Genomic DNA, 15,551 nt, shown 5'->3' on the forward strand with positions numbered 1-15,551 from the left:
ATAACAGTTCACCATTGAGAACTCCCCACTGCTTTGGTATAAGTAATCCAAGACCTCTGGTAGTGTAAGAAAAACGGCAAGTGAACACTTTACTGTATGATAATGATCCAGTCCACTTCCACAGCTCCATCCATCTACTGTTTAAGAGAGACTGATGCATAGTCTTAGACTCAGAGGTTACGTTCACACTCCCCACTCCCATCCCATGTCTCAAGGTTTTAGTCCCCACCAGTCATGCACATCCTCCACAGCCCGTTGGTTCTCCCTCCACTCTGAAGGACACTGTCCGTGGTGCTTAAGATCTTAAGATGGTACTTCCGCGACCTCTAACCACATCGCCTCGACCCCTCGGGCGCCAGCGGACGCTAATGGCCTTGTGCAGACATCAGGTAGATGTCACCTTCATTTGGGGGTGGGCTCTAAATCTCCTCGCTGACCCTGAAGCTGACCCAACCAGAACAAATGAATACGTCAGCTCACTCGCGGAAATTACGTCTTCGAACCGGCCTTTGGGTTAGAAATCATGTAGAGCTCTTGATGAAAGCCGTTGAGTAATGATCAGTTGTTGGGTTTTTCAGAATTGAAAAAAATGTGTGTTAAAAGAGAACACACCCAGGCGCACACTACACACGTATACACACACACACAACACTTATAGTATGTGTGGGCAAAATGGTCATTTTTTACTTCAGAGTGAAGGTGTGAAAGGGGGTGATCAAGCTACCGAAAGTCGGATCCATCCTAAGCAGTGGAGTTAGTTAACCTTGTCCACAGTGAACTCTCCGCTGCCACAGTAACCCCAGGACAATGATAGACCTCTCACGGCAACCAATTAGGGGCTGTCATTTTTGTAGAAGTGCCAGGCTTCTGCTTTGATAGATCGTGCACAGTGCAAGGAGGAGGAGAGAGGCAGCCAGGCATGCAGTCAGGTCAGACCTACAAACCTAGCTGGCACCACACAGGATCAAGTCTGTGATCGATTGAAAGGCAACCAAGCTACGTTATTTATAGGATCACAAGGCCGTTAGAACCAACTAGCCGCTTAGCCTTTGCCACCGCCTGTTGCTCTGTGCCAACCAGGAGAGAAGCAGAGATTTAGGACAACTAGCTAACCTACCTCTGTAGGAAGTAGTCCGATTAATTTATCATGGTCCGTGTCGGATGCACATCTGCTGCCATGCACTGTATGTGTGTCTACTCATTAGGAACAGCTTGGTGCTCCCGTCGAATCCAAGTACCCCACAGCAAAGGCTAAATAGCAAAGCAGGCTTTATTGAGACAATTGATGCCTTTCAGCACATTGTCGGTTACGGAGGAGGGTGTGAGGAATTTTAATTGGGATGCGCCCGGACATTAATATCATGCCGGTCTGCAAGGTATCATGCATGTCCTTTCTTGTGAAATGTTAAACTGGGGTACAGAGACGAGGCATGCCAAAGTATGAAATATAGTTAAAGGCAGTGCTTATTGAGTGGAATCATAATTGTCAGTCGTCCCTGACGGGTGACCTGGAGCATTTCGTGGCGTTTTTCTTTTTTATATGAGCCGCCACCTCCGTGCCACCTCGGACGCAGTGAGAAGCCGAATGGGTATTATTTGCAAAGGGCACCTTCATTTGTGTGCGTCGGAACCTCGAGAAGACAAGGTGATTTTCAGCTGTGAGCTAATCTGACCGCAGCATGCTCCGAGCAGCCGAGCCAGGGCTGCCCAATCAGAACGACTGTCGTCGGTCACACTTGATTTTTTAGGCCCCGGCAAATCCAACCGATTACTCTAATTGTCCATTAATTGTGCGATGATTATTCCATCCATCTCCGATTATTTGCACCCTCCCCTTGGTTAGGTGGTAACAAGGTGACTTTCATGCTTTCCGTGTATGTAATTATAACACAATTACTAGTTTGGTCCAGTGTAAACAGATGTACTGACATGTTATGCTGCTTGAGAGAAAATGGAGGAGATGTAACCGTGGAAGATAGGGCTATGTATGAACTTAATTGTATTCGTCTCATTTGGTTCCTAGAATTGAATGAATGAGGCAGTCGTGTATACAGTATGTATATCCCTATTCACTCTCAGCACTCGGTATGTCTACTGTATCTTTATGAAAACATGAGAGCTTTCTTTGCATTCAAGGTCCCTGAGAAACCATTATTATAGTCAAAATTATTATGATTATTAATTATTATATAAAAATTATGAATGCCATTGTCACTGCCTCTACATGTGAAATATTGGCATTCCTTTTTAGATTCAAACAACTACACAAATCTCATACATACAGTACATTCAAATGTATTTTTGTTGAAGTTTGTCTCCTTTTAGCCATTAAAGCGAGTTGCTAGTTCAAGGTAATATGCTTCTGTATGGCGCTGTCATGTCCTCTTCTTTACTTAAATGCTGGGAGTTTATTCTGACATATAAATGGCTTTGAAAGACTCAGAAAAAAACACAACTACACGACTTTTGCCCAGAAGTTGTTGTTGTGCGCCTCAGCAATGTCTGAGCAATGTCTGACTTTTACTCTCCTTTAGTGCACTAATACATTGGATTAGCTGTTGTTATTCGCTGGCAACAGGGAAACAAGGGCTTTTCTCTGATGCCTTGATTTATTGTATTTACTCTGGTGCTGTGTAATTCATTTGTACGAGGCAAGCAGAAGCTAGCACCCCAGTGGCCTGGTCTGTGTGTGTGTGCGCGTGTGTGTATTTGCGTGTTTGTTTGTGGGGGGGGGCTGTGAGAGAGGCAATATGATTCATGCGGGTGCTTGCCTCCTTTCCTGGGCTTTGTGTTCAGCTCAATTAACTGAAGGCTCATACACTCTCCTGCATGCCGGGAGCCCATCAGAGGAACCAACAGCCCATCCCAACAGCTTACAGCCTGTGTGTGTGTGGATGTTTCCTTCCTCACGGTGTCAATTGCTCTGAGCAAGTGATGCCAACTGAGGACAAATCTCCTATTCCCCAAACAAGTGTACCGTCGTCTCATCTAAGGCCCCCTCCCCCCGAGTCCCAAAGCAAGTAAGTCAACCCAGCCTTTGTGACGTGCTGGTGACCCCGGCTAGGAGTGGATATAAAACCAGAGATGCAGTGTAGTTCATTCATCTCAGAACACATGGGAAATCCCAATATTATTACACAGTAGCATTACAAAGCTAGCTGTGTTTGCTAATTGTAGCTTGTGGTTCAATGTGAGAATTAAACCAACAAACAAGTCAGTTTTTACACTCATGCTGGTCTCATTCCTTTTTCAGTGGAAATTTGCACTGCCACTGGCAAGGTTATTTCAAATACTGTCATAGCATCATACAAATGGTTCCCCCAAAGTTGCAAGCTACAAACAAAAATGTCTGCCTGCTTCTTTGATCTGTGTTGTAATGAAAGGCTTTGGCCATGACAGTACGGATGATACACCATTTAGCAGATGCTTTTCTCCAAAGCGACTTGCATTCATGCATGCATGCATACATTTCAATCAATCAATCAATCAATTTTATTTTATATAGCCCTTCTTACATCAGCTAATATCTCGAAGTGCTGTACAGAAACCCAGCCTAAAACCCCAAACAGCTAGTAATGCAGGTGTAGAAGCACGGTGGCTAGGAAAAACTCCCTAGAAAGGCGAAAGCCTAGGAAGAAACCTAGAGAGGAACCAGGCTATGAGGGGTGGCCAGTCCTCTTCTGGCTGTGCCGGGTGGAGATTATAACAGAACCATGCCAAGATGTTCAAAAATGTTCATAAGTGACAAGCATTAATTTTTCTGCATCATTTTTGGACAGAAAATTTCTGATTTTTGCAATGTTACGTAGATGGAAAAAAGCTGTCCTTGAAACAGTCTTGATATGTTCGTCAAAAGAGAGATCAGGGTCAAGAGTAACACCGAGGTCCTTCACAGTTTTATTTGAGACGACTTTACAACCATCTAGATGAATTGTCAGATTTAACAGAAGATCTCTTTGTTTCTTGGGACCTAGAACAAGCATCTCTGTTTTGTCCGAGTTTAAAAGTAAAAAGTTTTCAGCCATCCACTTCCTTATGTCTGAAACACAGGCTTCTAGCGAGGGCAATTTTGGGGCTTCACCATGTTTCATTGAAATGTACAGCTGTGTGTCATCCGCATAGCAGTGAAAGTTAACATTATGTTTTCGAATAACATCCCCAAGAGGTAAAATATATAGTGAAAACAATAGTGGTCCTAAAACGGAACCTTGAGGAACACCGAAATGTACAGTTGATTTGTCGGAGGACAGACCATTCACAGAGACAAACTGATATCTTTCCGACAGGTAGGATCTAAACCAGGCCAGAACTTGTCCGTGTAGACCAATTTGGGTTTCCAGTCTCTCCAAAAGAATGTGGTGATCGATGGTGTCAAAGGCAGCACTAAGGTCTAGTAGCACGAGGACAGATGCAGAGCCTCGGTCTGACGCCATTAAAAGGTCATTTACCACCTTCACAAGTGCAGTCTCAGTGCTATGATGGGGTCTAAAACCAGACTGAAGCATTTCGTATACATTGTTTGTCTTCAGAAAGGCAGTGAGTTGCTGCGCAACAGCTTTTTCTAAAATTTTTGAGAGGAATGGAAGATTCGATATAGGCCGATAGTTTTTATATTTTCCGGGTCAAGGTTTGGCTTTTTCAAGAGAGGCTTTATCACTGCCACTTTTAGTGAGTTTGGTACACATCCGGTGGATAGAGAGCTGTTTATTATGTTCAACATAGGAGGGCCAAGCACAGGAAGCAGCTCCTTCAGCAGTTTAGTAGGAATAGGATCCAGTATGCAGCTTGAAGGTTTAGAGGCCATGATTATTTTCATCATTGTGTCAAGAGATATAGTACTAAAACACTTAAGTGTCTCTCCCGATCCCAGGCCCTCGCAGAGCTGTGCAGATCCAGGACAGCTAAGCCCTGGAGGAATACGCAGATTCAAAGAGGAGTCCGTAATTTGCTTTCTAATGGTCATGATCTTTTCCTCAAAGAAGTTCATGAATTTATCACTGCTGAAGTGAAAGCCATCCTCTCTTGGGGAATGCTGCTTTTTAGTTAGCTTTGCAACAGTATCAAAAAGAAATTTTGGATTGTTCTTATTTTCCTCAATTAAGTTGGAAAAGTAGGATGATCGAGCAGCAGTGAGGGCTCTTCGGTACTGCACGGTACTGTCTTTCCAAGCTAGTCGGAAGACTTCCAGTTTGGTGTGGCGCCATTTCCGTTCCAATTTCCTGGAAGCTTGCTTCAAAGCTCGGGTATTTTCTGTATACCAGGGAGCTAGTTTCTTATGACAAATGTTTTTCGTTTTTAGGGTGCAACTGCATCTAGGGTATTGCGCAAGGTTAAATTGAGTTCCTCAGTTAAGTGGTTAACTGATTTTTGTCCTCTGACGTCCTTGGGTAGGCAGAAGGAGTCTGGAAGGGCATCAATGAATTTTTGTGTTGTTTGAGAATTTATAGCACGACTTTTGATGCTCCTTGGTTGGGGTCTGAGCAGATTATTTGTTGCGATTGCAAATGTAATAAAATGGTGGTCCGATAGTCCAGGATTTTGTGGAAAAACATTAAGATCTACAACATTTATTCCATGGGACAAAACTAGGTCCAGAGTATGACTGTGGCAGTGAGTAGGTCCAGAGACATGTTGGACAAAACCCACTGAGTCGATAATGGCTCCGAAAGACTTTTTGGAGTGGGTCTGTGGACTTCTCCATGTGAATATTAAAATCACCAAAAATTAGAATATGATCTGCTATGACTACAAGGTCTGATAGGAATTCAGGAAACTCAGAGAGGAACGCTGTATATGGCCCAGGAGGCCTGTAAACAGTAGCTATAAAAAGTGATTGAGTAGGCTGCATAGATTTCATGACTAGAAGCTCAAAAGATGAAAACGCCATTTTTTTTTTTGTAAATTGAAATTTGCTATCGTAAATGTTAGCAACACCTCCGCCTTTGCGGGATGCACGGGGAATATGGTCACTAGTGTAACCAGGAGGTGAGGCCTCATTTAACACAGCAAATTCATCAGGCTTAAGCCATGTTTCAGTCAGGCCAATCACATCGAGATTATGATCAGTGATTAGTTCATTGACTATGACTGCCTTTGAAGTGAGGGATCTAACATTAAGTAACCCTATTTTGAGATGTGAGGTATCACGATCTCTTTCAATAATGGCAGGAATGGAGGAGGTCTTTATCCTAATAAGATTGCTAGGGTGAACACCGCCATGTTTAGTTTTGCCCAACCTAGGTCGAGGCACAGACACAGTCTCAATGGGTATGGCTGAGCTGACTACACTGACTGTGCTATTGGCAGACTCCACTAAGCTGGAGTCTGCCAACGTGTGGTCCTGGGAATCGAACCTACTATCCTGGCGTTGCAGTTGCTCTACCAACTGAGCACCAGAGGACCAGTAAAGACATGTAAGGGGGGATCACCATAGTAACTACGGAGGCAGAAGCCGTGTGGGGTTGGTTCACCAGTGTGGTTGGAAGAGAATCAATGAACTCTGACTGACTGAACAGAGCTGGGCTGGGGCGTCTCTGTGGAAATCTCTAGTCTTAACTGAGCCCACTAGAACATTGTTGTTTATATATGTTTTATCATTAGAATGATAATGCAAAACAAATTAATATAGTAGGATGTTGTTGGATTTGAGTTCACAGTTAAGGCATTCCAGTATGTAAAAGTCAAAGAACGATTGATCGATATTGCCTGATAATAGCCACTTGCCTGATTATTGCAGGACCATTGTAGATAGCGATATCCTCAATCAAATGCTTGTGTTGAATGTACAAATGGTTAATGACCACTTCTCATCCTGCTTTTCCCATATCCCCCATATAATATAATAAATCATTTTTGTATTTTTAGTAATATTCCATTTTTAATTCAGATTTTTTAAGGGGTGCTGCAGCACCCTCAGCACCCCTAGTTCCCACGGATATGGGTGCGACTGCTGTTGGCATCCAGAGATTATAAATTCAATTTCAGTAAACGATTGGAGGTAAGGACGAAAGCAGTGGTGTAATCTGCCTATCAATAATTGTTTTTGCAACCCGTGGACAGCCAGTGAAAAATGTGCTCTCGCAACTGCTGCAATAGTGCCGATCCCAAGCTATGAAATAAAAGTTTGAGGGAGTTCCTCCCTTCTAAATTCCTCTGTGGTATTGTGCTCCACATAATAGACCACTTCCAAAAACAAGTTTAATTTAAGAAGACCACAAGTAGGGCTTTTATTGTTCAATCTAATTTGTGCTGATTCAAAACAAAATCCATAGGTCTAACGGACACATGCTCAAATTCACACACTTCAACAACTGCAAATTATTGAGATATCAAAGTGTCACAATTTTTAAACAATAGGCCTTTAGCAAATGCAGGATGGCATTCATTTTTCACAAGCAAATAACACTTTTCGGTAGTGTTCAAAGCATGCCATTCATGAGAGCAGCATTTATTTTTCAACCATGTTTTGAAGCAATGAGTAGGCAAAACTAACAGATTTTCACAGTTTCAGTTATATCATAAAAATCTATAAATCAAAGCACGATGTTAAAAAGGTCATTTATTTTCCTGAAACATAAGTTGAAAATGATACTGTTGCTGCTTCCGGTTGTCATTTATTATTATTATTTAAATCTATAGCCCAGTGTCAAAACAACGGTTTTAAATGTCCAAATTCATAATACATTTTTTGAAATAGTTTGTGATCTTTTGAAGCCAAACATAAAAATGACTCCCTACCCACACTTGTGTTTAGATTACTAAAATGTGTCTAAATTAGTACCTTATAAACTGCACACACACCAAGATTTACCAAGTGGCCACTCTAAACTGGAATTGATTAGCTTGTTCTACTATAATCAACAGCGTGCACAAATGAATAATTCACACCGATATTCTATAGAAATCAATGGAACTGGGAAAATAACCATGGCGAAATGTACCTTTCGCGCTCTTCTAAAAGACAAACCACAACGAACTTGGGTATACTACATGTACCTGTGGATAGATGAGAACCTGTAGTAGCCATTTATCAACTCAGCTCCTTGTGCCACAATGTTTAAAGCAATCGATTTAGTATCATCTTGATGACTATAAACTGTTATATTAACATCACCAATGTGATGTAAAAAGGAATTCCACTCAACTTATGTGGTAGAAAATGTAAGGTAATAACACAAACTGTCATTAGGGAAATGAGCGCAATATAAAATAATTTAATATGACAAAATAATTCAACATGTCAATTTAGGATCATAGTATATGTTTCCCACTCACAAGCTGACCAACTCAGTGGCTTTGTGGTTAGTGTCCGCCCTGAGATTGGAAGGTTGTAAGTTCAAACCCTGTACGAGTCATACCAAAGACTGTAAAAATGTGACCTGATGCATCTCTGCTTGGCACTCAGCATTAAGGAGAAAGATTGGGGGCAAAGCCCTTCTAGTGTCCTGACCAAGAGGTGTACTTGTACATCAATCGCCTCACGCTACAGAAACAGGAGATTGGCTCATAGGGCAGGAGCCTTTCTGGCTTGTGCAAAGCTAATTTACTCACAAGCTGTAGCAACAATTACATATATTTAACCATTTATAGAGTTTTAAAAAATGCTCTCAAACACAATTTAACTGGGCGCTCTAGCCTAGAGCCTCCATAGTGTCTGTGCAGCAGGCTCATCAGTCCTCCATGACAACAAAAACATAAATAACATAGTAGGCTAATAAGTCCTTCGTTTTTGGGTTATGTTCAGGTAAATCAATTTGACTAGTCTATAATCCAAAAGTTACGTTACGGATTACAATGTTGGACAGGTAACTCTAAATGTAATCCGTTACAGGTACTAAAGTAACCTACCCAACCCTGTAAAATGCTACGCTATGCTATGCTAAATCAATTCGCGAAGTTGACCCAACTGAACAGATGCAGATTCATGATCAATGGTGATACAGTAGCCTATGGCAGACGTACAAATGGCCTAGCAGTCCCGGGGACGCCATTCTGCGATGACATGTCGACTATTCAAAAGACTAATGTGGTCTGGAAGTTATCCAGGAGTTATACATTACAGCTGTTTATTTCTCCTGGGTGCATGGATGGTTAATCAATCTAAGCTAACCAAAAATAAATATATAACTTTGTCTCAAAGCAATCAAGGCTGCTTGTGGTAAGACGTATTTTCCAAATAAGCTTACTGTAGCCTCTGATGCTGATATAAAGTTGATTCCCAGGTAATCAAATGCCATTTTCCCCACCCGCCATGCAATTGATTTATAAGTTCAATCTCAGGTAGTTCCACACACAAAACATTTTTACATTTACTCTAGGTGTCTTTAACCAGAAATATTAGGAAATATTGGCATTTTCATTGTGTGCTAATACAGGCACTTACTCAAAGGGTAATGCATTGACATGCACTTTGGTAAAAACAAACTTTTGGTGTCATTTTTTCCCTTTTAGGGTTAGTTAAGGTTACCGACGGCATGATATTTGTTTGAGTTATGTAGTTATTCCTCTTAGCTGTCACCTTGGAGCACTGACAGATACACATTTGTGTTGGTACACCAAATAATAATACAGGATTGGCCATGACGGTGTTGTCATTCCTTGAAAGTGCATTTAAATCACATCAGCTACCTTTTCTACTTGAGTACTAAAGGTCCGCATTACACTCCCTCTGCATAAACACTGCAGAGAAAAACTATTTCAAGGTGCATCATTTCAAGGTTGAATAAACAATATTTTTTACTTGCAACAGAGACTTAAAATGCCCCTTTCATACAACAACAACACGTCTATGATGTTTAATTTACATAGTGCTGGGGGTGTGTTCAGCATGGCATTACTTTGTCGACCATTCTGTTGAAATATGTTATGTAGAACAGATATGCCTCTCTGGCATGTAGACTAAGGAATCGTGTCAGCTCTATTTATTACATCTATTTCTGCAATGTTTGCCCACTGATAACACAGGTCGATTAATACAGGGCATTTATTTTACATTAATTCAATGCTTTTACAGTAAGCACAGGTTGTGTCAAAGATGATTATGCAACTTTATTTATGGATAACCATTAATACAAACCCCTCAAATGATCATGACCTCAAGTTCGTCACGCACTAAAGTTCATATGACAAGAGATAGTGTGTCATTTAAGTGACAGCTACTGATTCAAATATAATGGGGTTGAGAAAATGGGTACCATTCTTATTCAGAGATTGTACCTGAGTTAAGGACTGGTGATAGTCTCATTTTGCTGCACTTGTTACATTGTTATGGTGCTCTCGAATAGAAAAGCAAACACGAGTGTTTGTGCCTCTCTCTTCTTTCGTCATGGGATGATTGAGTGACCAATGGAAGTGCTCCCTTCCTCTGAATGCGTTCAATTAGTTTTTACACATTTGAATCACGTTTTTCTCGCTTACAGTTCTATATTTTTGTTTGCTACTTTTTTTGTGATCTCAAGGCACATTTATTCCCTTTTGCTTTCAGTTGTATTTGTTGGTTAGGGATATTAATAAATATAACTCAATACTATTGACATTAAGTTGTCTCCATAGAAAATGACCTCGTACTGCTAGAGGTTAATCAAAGACAGAAATCTGTGTGTTCAAATACCTTAATAGAATACTCTGGTCATAGCAATGTCTCTTCACTGATCTGCAATGACCCACAAGATGTCTGATGTTTAAAGTCCATGGCAATACATCCACATACAGTCTCCTCATTGAAATTCATGAGAATCCCTCGGACTAATAAGCTTAGTTTAGCGCTACATTTTGTTTGATATTCCCTAGTACAGAGCCCTTCCATTAACTGCTTGTGGATATTCTAAAATACGTAAAACCAGCAAGAACAGCCAACAGCCAAATATAAGATATGTATGTAATTGGAAACCAACATTTCTCTTCCTAGCTTTTGTATTTGAAGAGGGTAAACTATTAGTTTTACATTTGTATGCAGCCTCTTTGCAGACCCGTCCATACTTTTGAATACATTTCAACCATGCAAAATTAATCTTCACCTTTTGTAGTACTTAAAACAAATTATTGTATTCCCTGTGAACTAGCCAATGATGACACGGCATCGTACATTAACCAACTCCATTGAAGCTCGCAGTGAACAAAGAACACTTGCAACCTTGAATTGTGGGGAAGAGAAACAACATGTATTTTTTATGTTATGCGCACAGTGCAGTGTCAGAGTGCACCAGGGAAGAGGCCAGAAGTTATTTATTCCACTGCTTGATTTTTGCTTCCTCCTATGCTGTAGTTGGATCCCTTTCATAGTGCTGAAAGGGTCGACACTTTATTTGGATTAAATTGGTTTGCCGTCTGTGCCACAGTGATAAGAGGGAAAAGTGCAGGATGAAATATTTATTCATTAATTTCTTTATTTGTAGGCATTATGGGGATTTGGTGTGGAGGTTGAACACACTGTACTGTATGACGGCTTTGCATAGCACATGGTTTCAAAAGCAGGGCCTCTTGCTTAAAGGCCAAGAGCAGTCAACAACGTGATTTTCCTGTGTTTTATTAATATCTCCACACTGAGGTTGGAATAATACTGTGAAATTGTTTGAAAAGACTGCCTGAAATTTCAGCCTGTTTTGGTGGGATGGAGTTTTGGCCAGCCTAATGACATCACCAGGCGGTAAATTAGTTAATAGACCAATAAGAAAGAGTTCCAAACCTCTCTGCCAATAACAGCAAATTTTCAGTTTTCCCCTCCCCACTCCCAGACATTCCTAGCAGAATTTTGGGTTGAGAAATTGCTCTTTGCTTAGAAGCAATTTTTATTTCTTTTTGACCATTTTAATTGAACACAATCACAGTAAGCTACTTAATTGTTATCTAGAAATGATTTGATATTGAGAAACAAATGGCTGCATTGGACCTTTAACGACAACACCCCCAAAGCAGGTAAGGGCTTTTTGTAAGTCGAGAGTCATTTACTGTATAATCAATAACATGCCACCTGAGAGGTACATTGTTTGCTCTCAACAGGCTTTGCAATCTCAGGCCCATGAAATGGTACAATTTTTATTTTATTTTTTTGTCATTTAGCAGATGCTCTTATCCAGAGCGACTTACAGGAGCAATTAGGGTTAAGTGCCTTGTTCAAGGGCACATCGACAGATGTTTCACCTAGTCGGCTCGGGGATTAGAACCAGCGACCTTTCGGTAACTGGCACAACGCTCTTAACCACTAAGCTACCTGCCGCCTTATGTCTATTTTATCATCCTCATATCACCATGTCAATCACAATTTCTTTCCAACACCTTCCTATTCCCTCTCCCCCAGCGTCTCTCAACATGCTGCTGAGTTTCTTTACATTCATAAGTACCAAGTAGGGTTCTCCAATCTCCTGGCTTGCTCTCCTCAGTTTTATCTTCTGTAAGGTTTCTGGAATCTGGAATAAATAAAACCCCTAACTATGGCACTTTGAGCATTTGTAATTCTGAAAAACTGAGATGGAAGGACCTGAATATTGAGTAAAAAGTTGACTCGGGTGACATTTCTATTTTTGAGTCAAACCAGAATGCCCTGGGAGAGTTGCTAATGCACCATGTGGCTCTCTCGACAACCTTGTACTTTTTGCACCTCGCAATTCATCTCCTTTAGGTGTTACTGGCAACAAATCCTTATAGGCTTTTTGGTTATGTTCACCATGGGACACATTTGTGACAGTATCCTGGTCCCGGGATAAATTCTTGATTCACCGTGGTGCACTTCAGAGAGGACAAAAATTTTGTCATACTCTGAGAACATAAACAAATATTGTAATGTTTCCCTGCAGTATGTCATTTTAAAAAATCTACCAGGGGAAACAACTGATCTTCACACTTTTTACGCCCAACCATTACAATGCAAGAGGGGACTGACTTTCTCTCCAGTTCCCCAGATTATGTGTGCCCTTGACTACCTCATCACTGGCAGCCAAAGAAAGGCAAAATCAGCTACATTTACCTCAGCCGCTCCCTGGTGATTTTGGAGGTTACCCTTTGTGAAAGAAAGTAGTCCAACGGGGCAAAATAAGGCATGAGACACCATTATACCATCAACTGGTAACTTGGTCAGCGATTGATTAGGAATTGATCAAGATCATTTATAGTTTGTAATGAAGAATTAGCCGATGTTTTGTAGAAGAATTTGTCATACTGTGTTGTTGTCAATGTATACCAAAAAGATGATTCAACAGTTTTAATTAAAGTCTAGTGCTACGTTGAATTACCGTTTGTTGAAATATTCAATTTCCTGTCAAAGAGATGGTAGTCTGGGGATTATGTTGAGTTAAGAGTTGTTGTTCAGGTTAGCAAACACCTGTATCATGCCAGTTTCAGGCACGTTTTTCAGGACTTGTTCTTACCATTGCATTTGCTGCCATATCTTTCTACGTTTTTTTGCCAGGTGTTGAAAAGGCAGTTTCTTTTTGCACTTATGAGTGTCTATGTTAATATAGGTAGGCCCTACGCGTATGACTATGCCTCTCCCATATCGCAATAATGGCGTGATATCTGGTAAGACTGCTTTTAGCTTTGCTGCCCCATCATCTTGGAACACTTTGCAGAAGGACCTGAAACTGGATCGTTTTATTCCGATTTGAAATCATAGATTGGAGGGCTTCTGACCACGAATTGCACATGTTTTAAAGCCTGTTTTTTTAAGCTCTCTTGTGATGCGTGTGATAGAAGGAGTCAGGCGCAGGAGAGTAATACGCATCCAAAGTGTTTATTCCGTCGATAAACAGTTGCGCAAGCATGCGACAACAAAACTCAGGCACAGGGGAAATATCTACCCTGGCAACAACAAGGTAAGGGTAGCTCAAGGTCTCCTTGTAGCTCAGTTGGTAGAGCATGGCGCTTGCAACGCCAGGGTTGTGGGTTCGATTCCCACGGGGGCCAGTATGAAAAAATGTATGCACTCACTAACTGGAAGTCGCTCTGGATAAGAGTGTCTGCTAAATGACTAAAATGTAAAATGTAACTCACTACAAACAATCACAGACAAGGAAGCAGAGGGAACACTTATACAATGACTAAGTGGGGATAAGGACCAGGTGTGTGTGATTAATTAGACAAGACAAGTGGAGTGGCGCAAGCCTCCCGAGTGGCGCAGTGGTCTAAGGCACTGCATGTGCCACTAGAGATCCTGGTTCGAATCCAGGCTCTGTCGTAGCCGGCCGCGACCGGGAGACCCATGGGGCGGCGCACAATTGGTCCAGGGTAGGGGAGGGAATGGCCGGCAGGGATGTAGCTCAGTTGGTAGAGCATGGTGTTTGCAACGCCAGGGTTGTGGGTTCGATTCCCACGGGGGGTATGAAAAATATAAAATAAATAATGTATGCACTCACTAACTGTAAGTCGCTCTGGATAAGAGCGTCTGCTAAATGACAAAAATGTAAATGTAAAATGAGTGATGATAAATGGATCGGCAGCAGCTAGTAAGCCGGTGACGACGAACGCCAAAACCTGCCCGAACAAGGAAGGGAGGCAGCCCCCCCCGAAGTGCGGCTCCAGCTGCGTGCCGACCCTGGCTTCGGGGACGGCCAGGAGGACACGGAGCAGGGCGAGCCGAATGGCGACGGTGGAAATCCCGTAACATGGAGGGATCGAGGATATCCCTCACCGGGACCCAGCACCGTTCCTCCGGACCGTACCCCTCCCACTCCACGAGGTACTGAAGGCCCCCCACCCGACACCTTCGAATCCAGGATGGAACGGACCGAGTATGCCGGGGCCCCCTCGATGTCCAAAGGAGGTGGAGGGACCTCCCGCACCTCAGACTCCTGGAGCGGACCAGCTACCACCGGCCTGAGGAGAGACACATGAAACGAGGGGTTAATACGGTAATCAGGGAGAAGTAATAACCTATATGAGACCTCATTGACTTTGAACGGCCCCACAAACCGCCGGCTCAGCTTCCGGCAGGGCAGGCGGAGGGGCAGATTCCGGGTCGAGAGCCAGACCCGATCCCCCGGTACAAAGACGGGAGCCTCATTGCGGTGGCAGTCAGCGTTGGCCTTCTGACGACGCACAGCGCGTTGGAGGTGAACATGGGCAGCATCCCACGTCTACTCTGCGCGCCGAAACCAGTCATCCACCGCAGGAGCCTCGGTCTGGCTCTGGTGCCACGGTGCCAGAACGGGTTGGTAACCTAGAACACACTGGAAAGTCGTTAGGTTAGTGGAGGAGTGGCAGAGAGTTCTGGGCATATTCTGCCCATGGCAAGAACACCAACCACTCCCCCGGCCGGTCCTGGCAGTAGGAACCTACCCACGTCCTGATTTACCCGTTCCACCTGCCCATTACTCTCGGGGTGGAACCCAGAGGTCAGGCTGACCGAGACTCCCAGACGTTCCATGAACGCCTTCCAGACCTTGGATGTGAACTGGGGACCTCGGTCAGACATTATATCCTCTGGTACCCCGTAGTGCCGGAAGACGTGAGTAAACAGGGCCTCCGCAGTCTGCAGGGCTGTGGGGAGACTGGGCAGAGGAAGGAGGCGGCAGGACTTTGAGAAGCGAGGATGATGGTGTTACCTTGGGAGAGGGGAAGAT

The sequence above is a fragment of the Coregonus clupeaformis genome, unplaced genomic scaffold, assembly GCF_020615455.1.
Source record: "Coregonus clupeaformis isolate EN_2021a unplaced genomic scaffold, ASM2061545v1 scaf0231, whole genome shotgun sequence".
NCBI classification, from domain to species: Eukaryota; Metazoa; Chordata; class Actinopteri; order Salmoniformes; family Salmonidae; genus Coregonus; species Coregonus clupeaformis.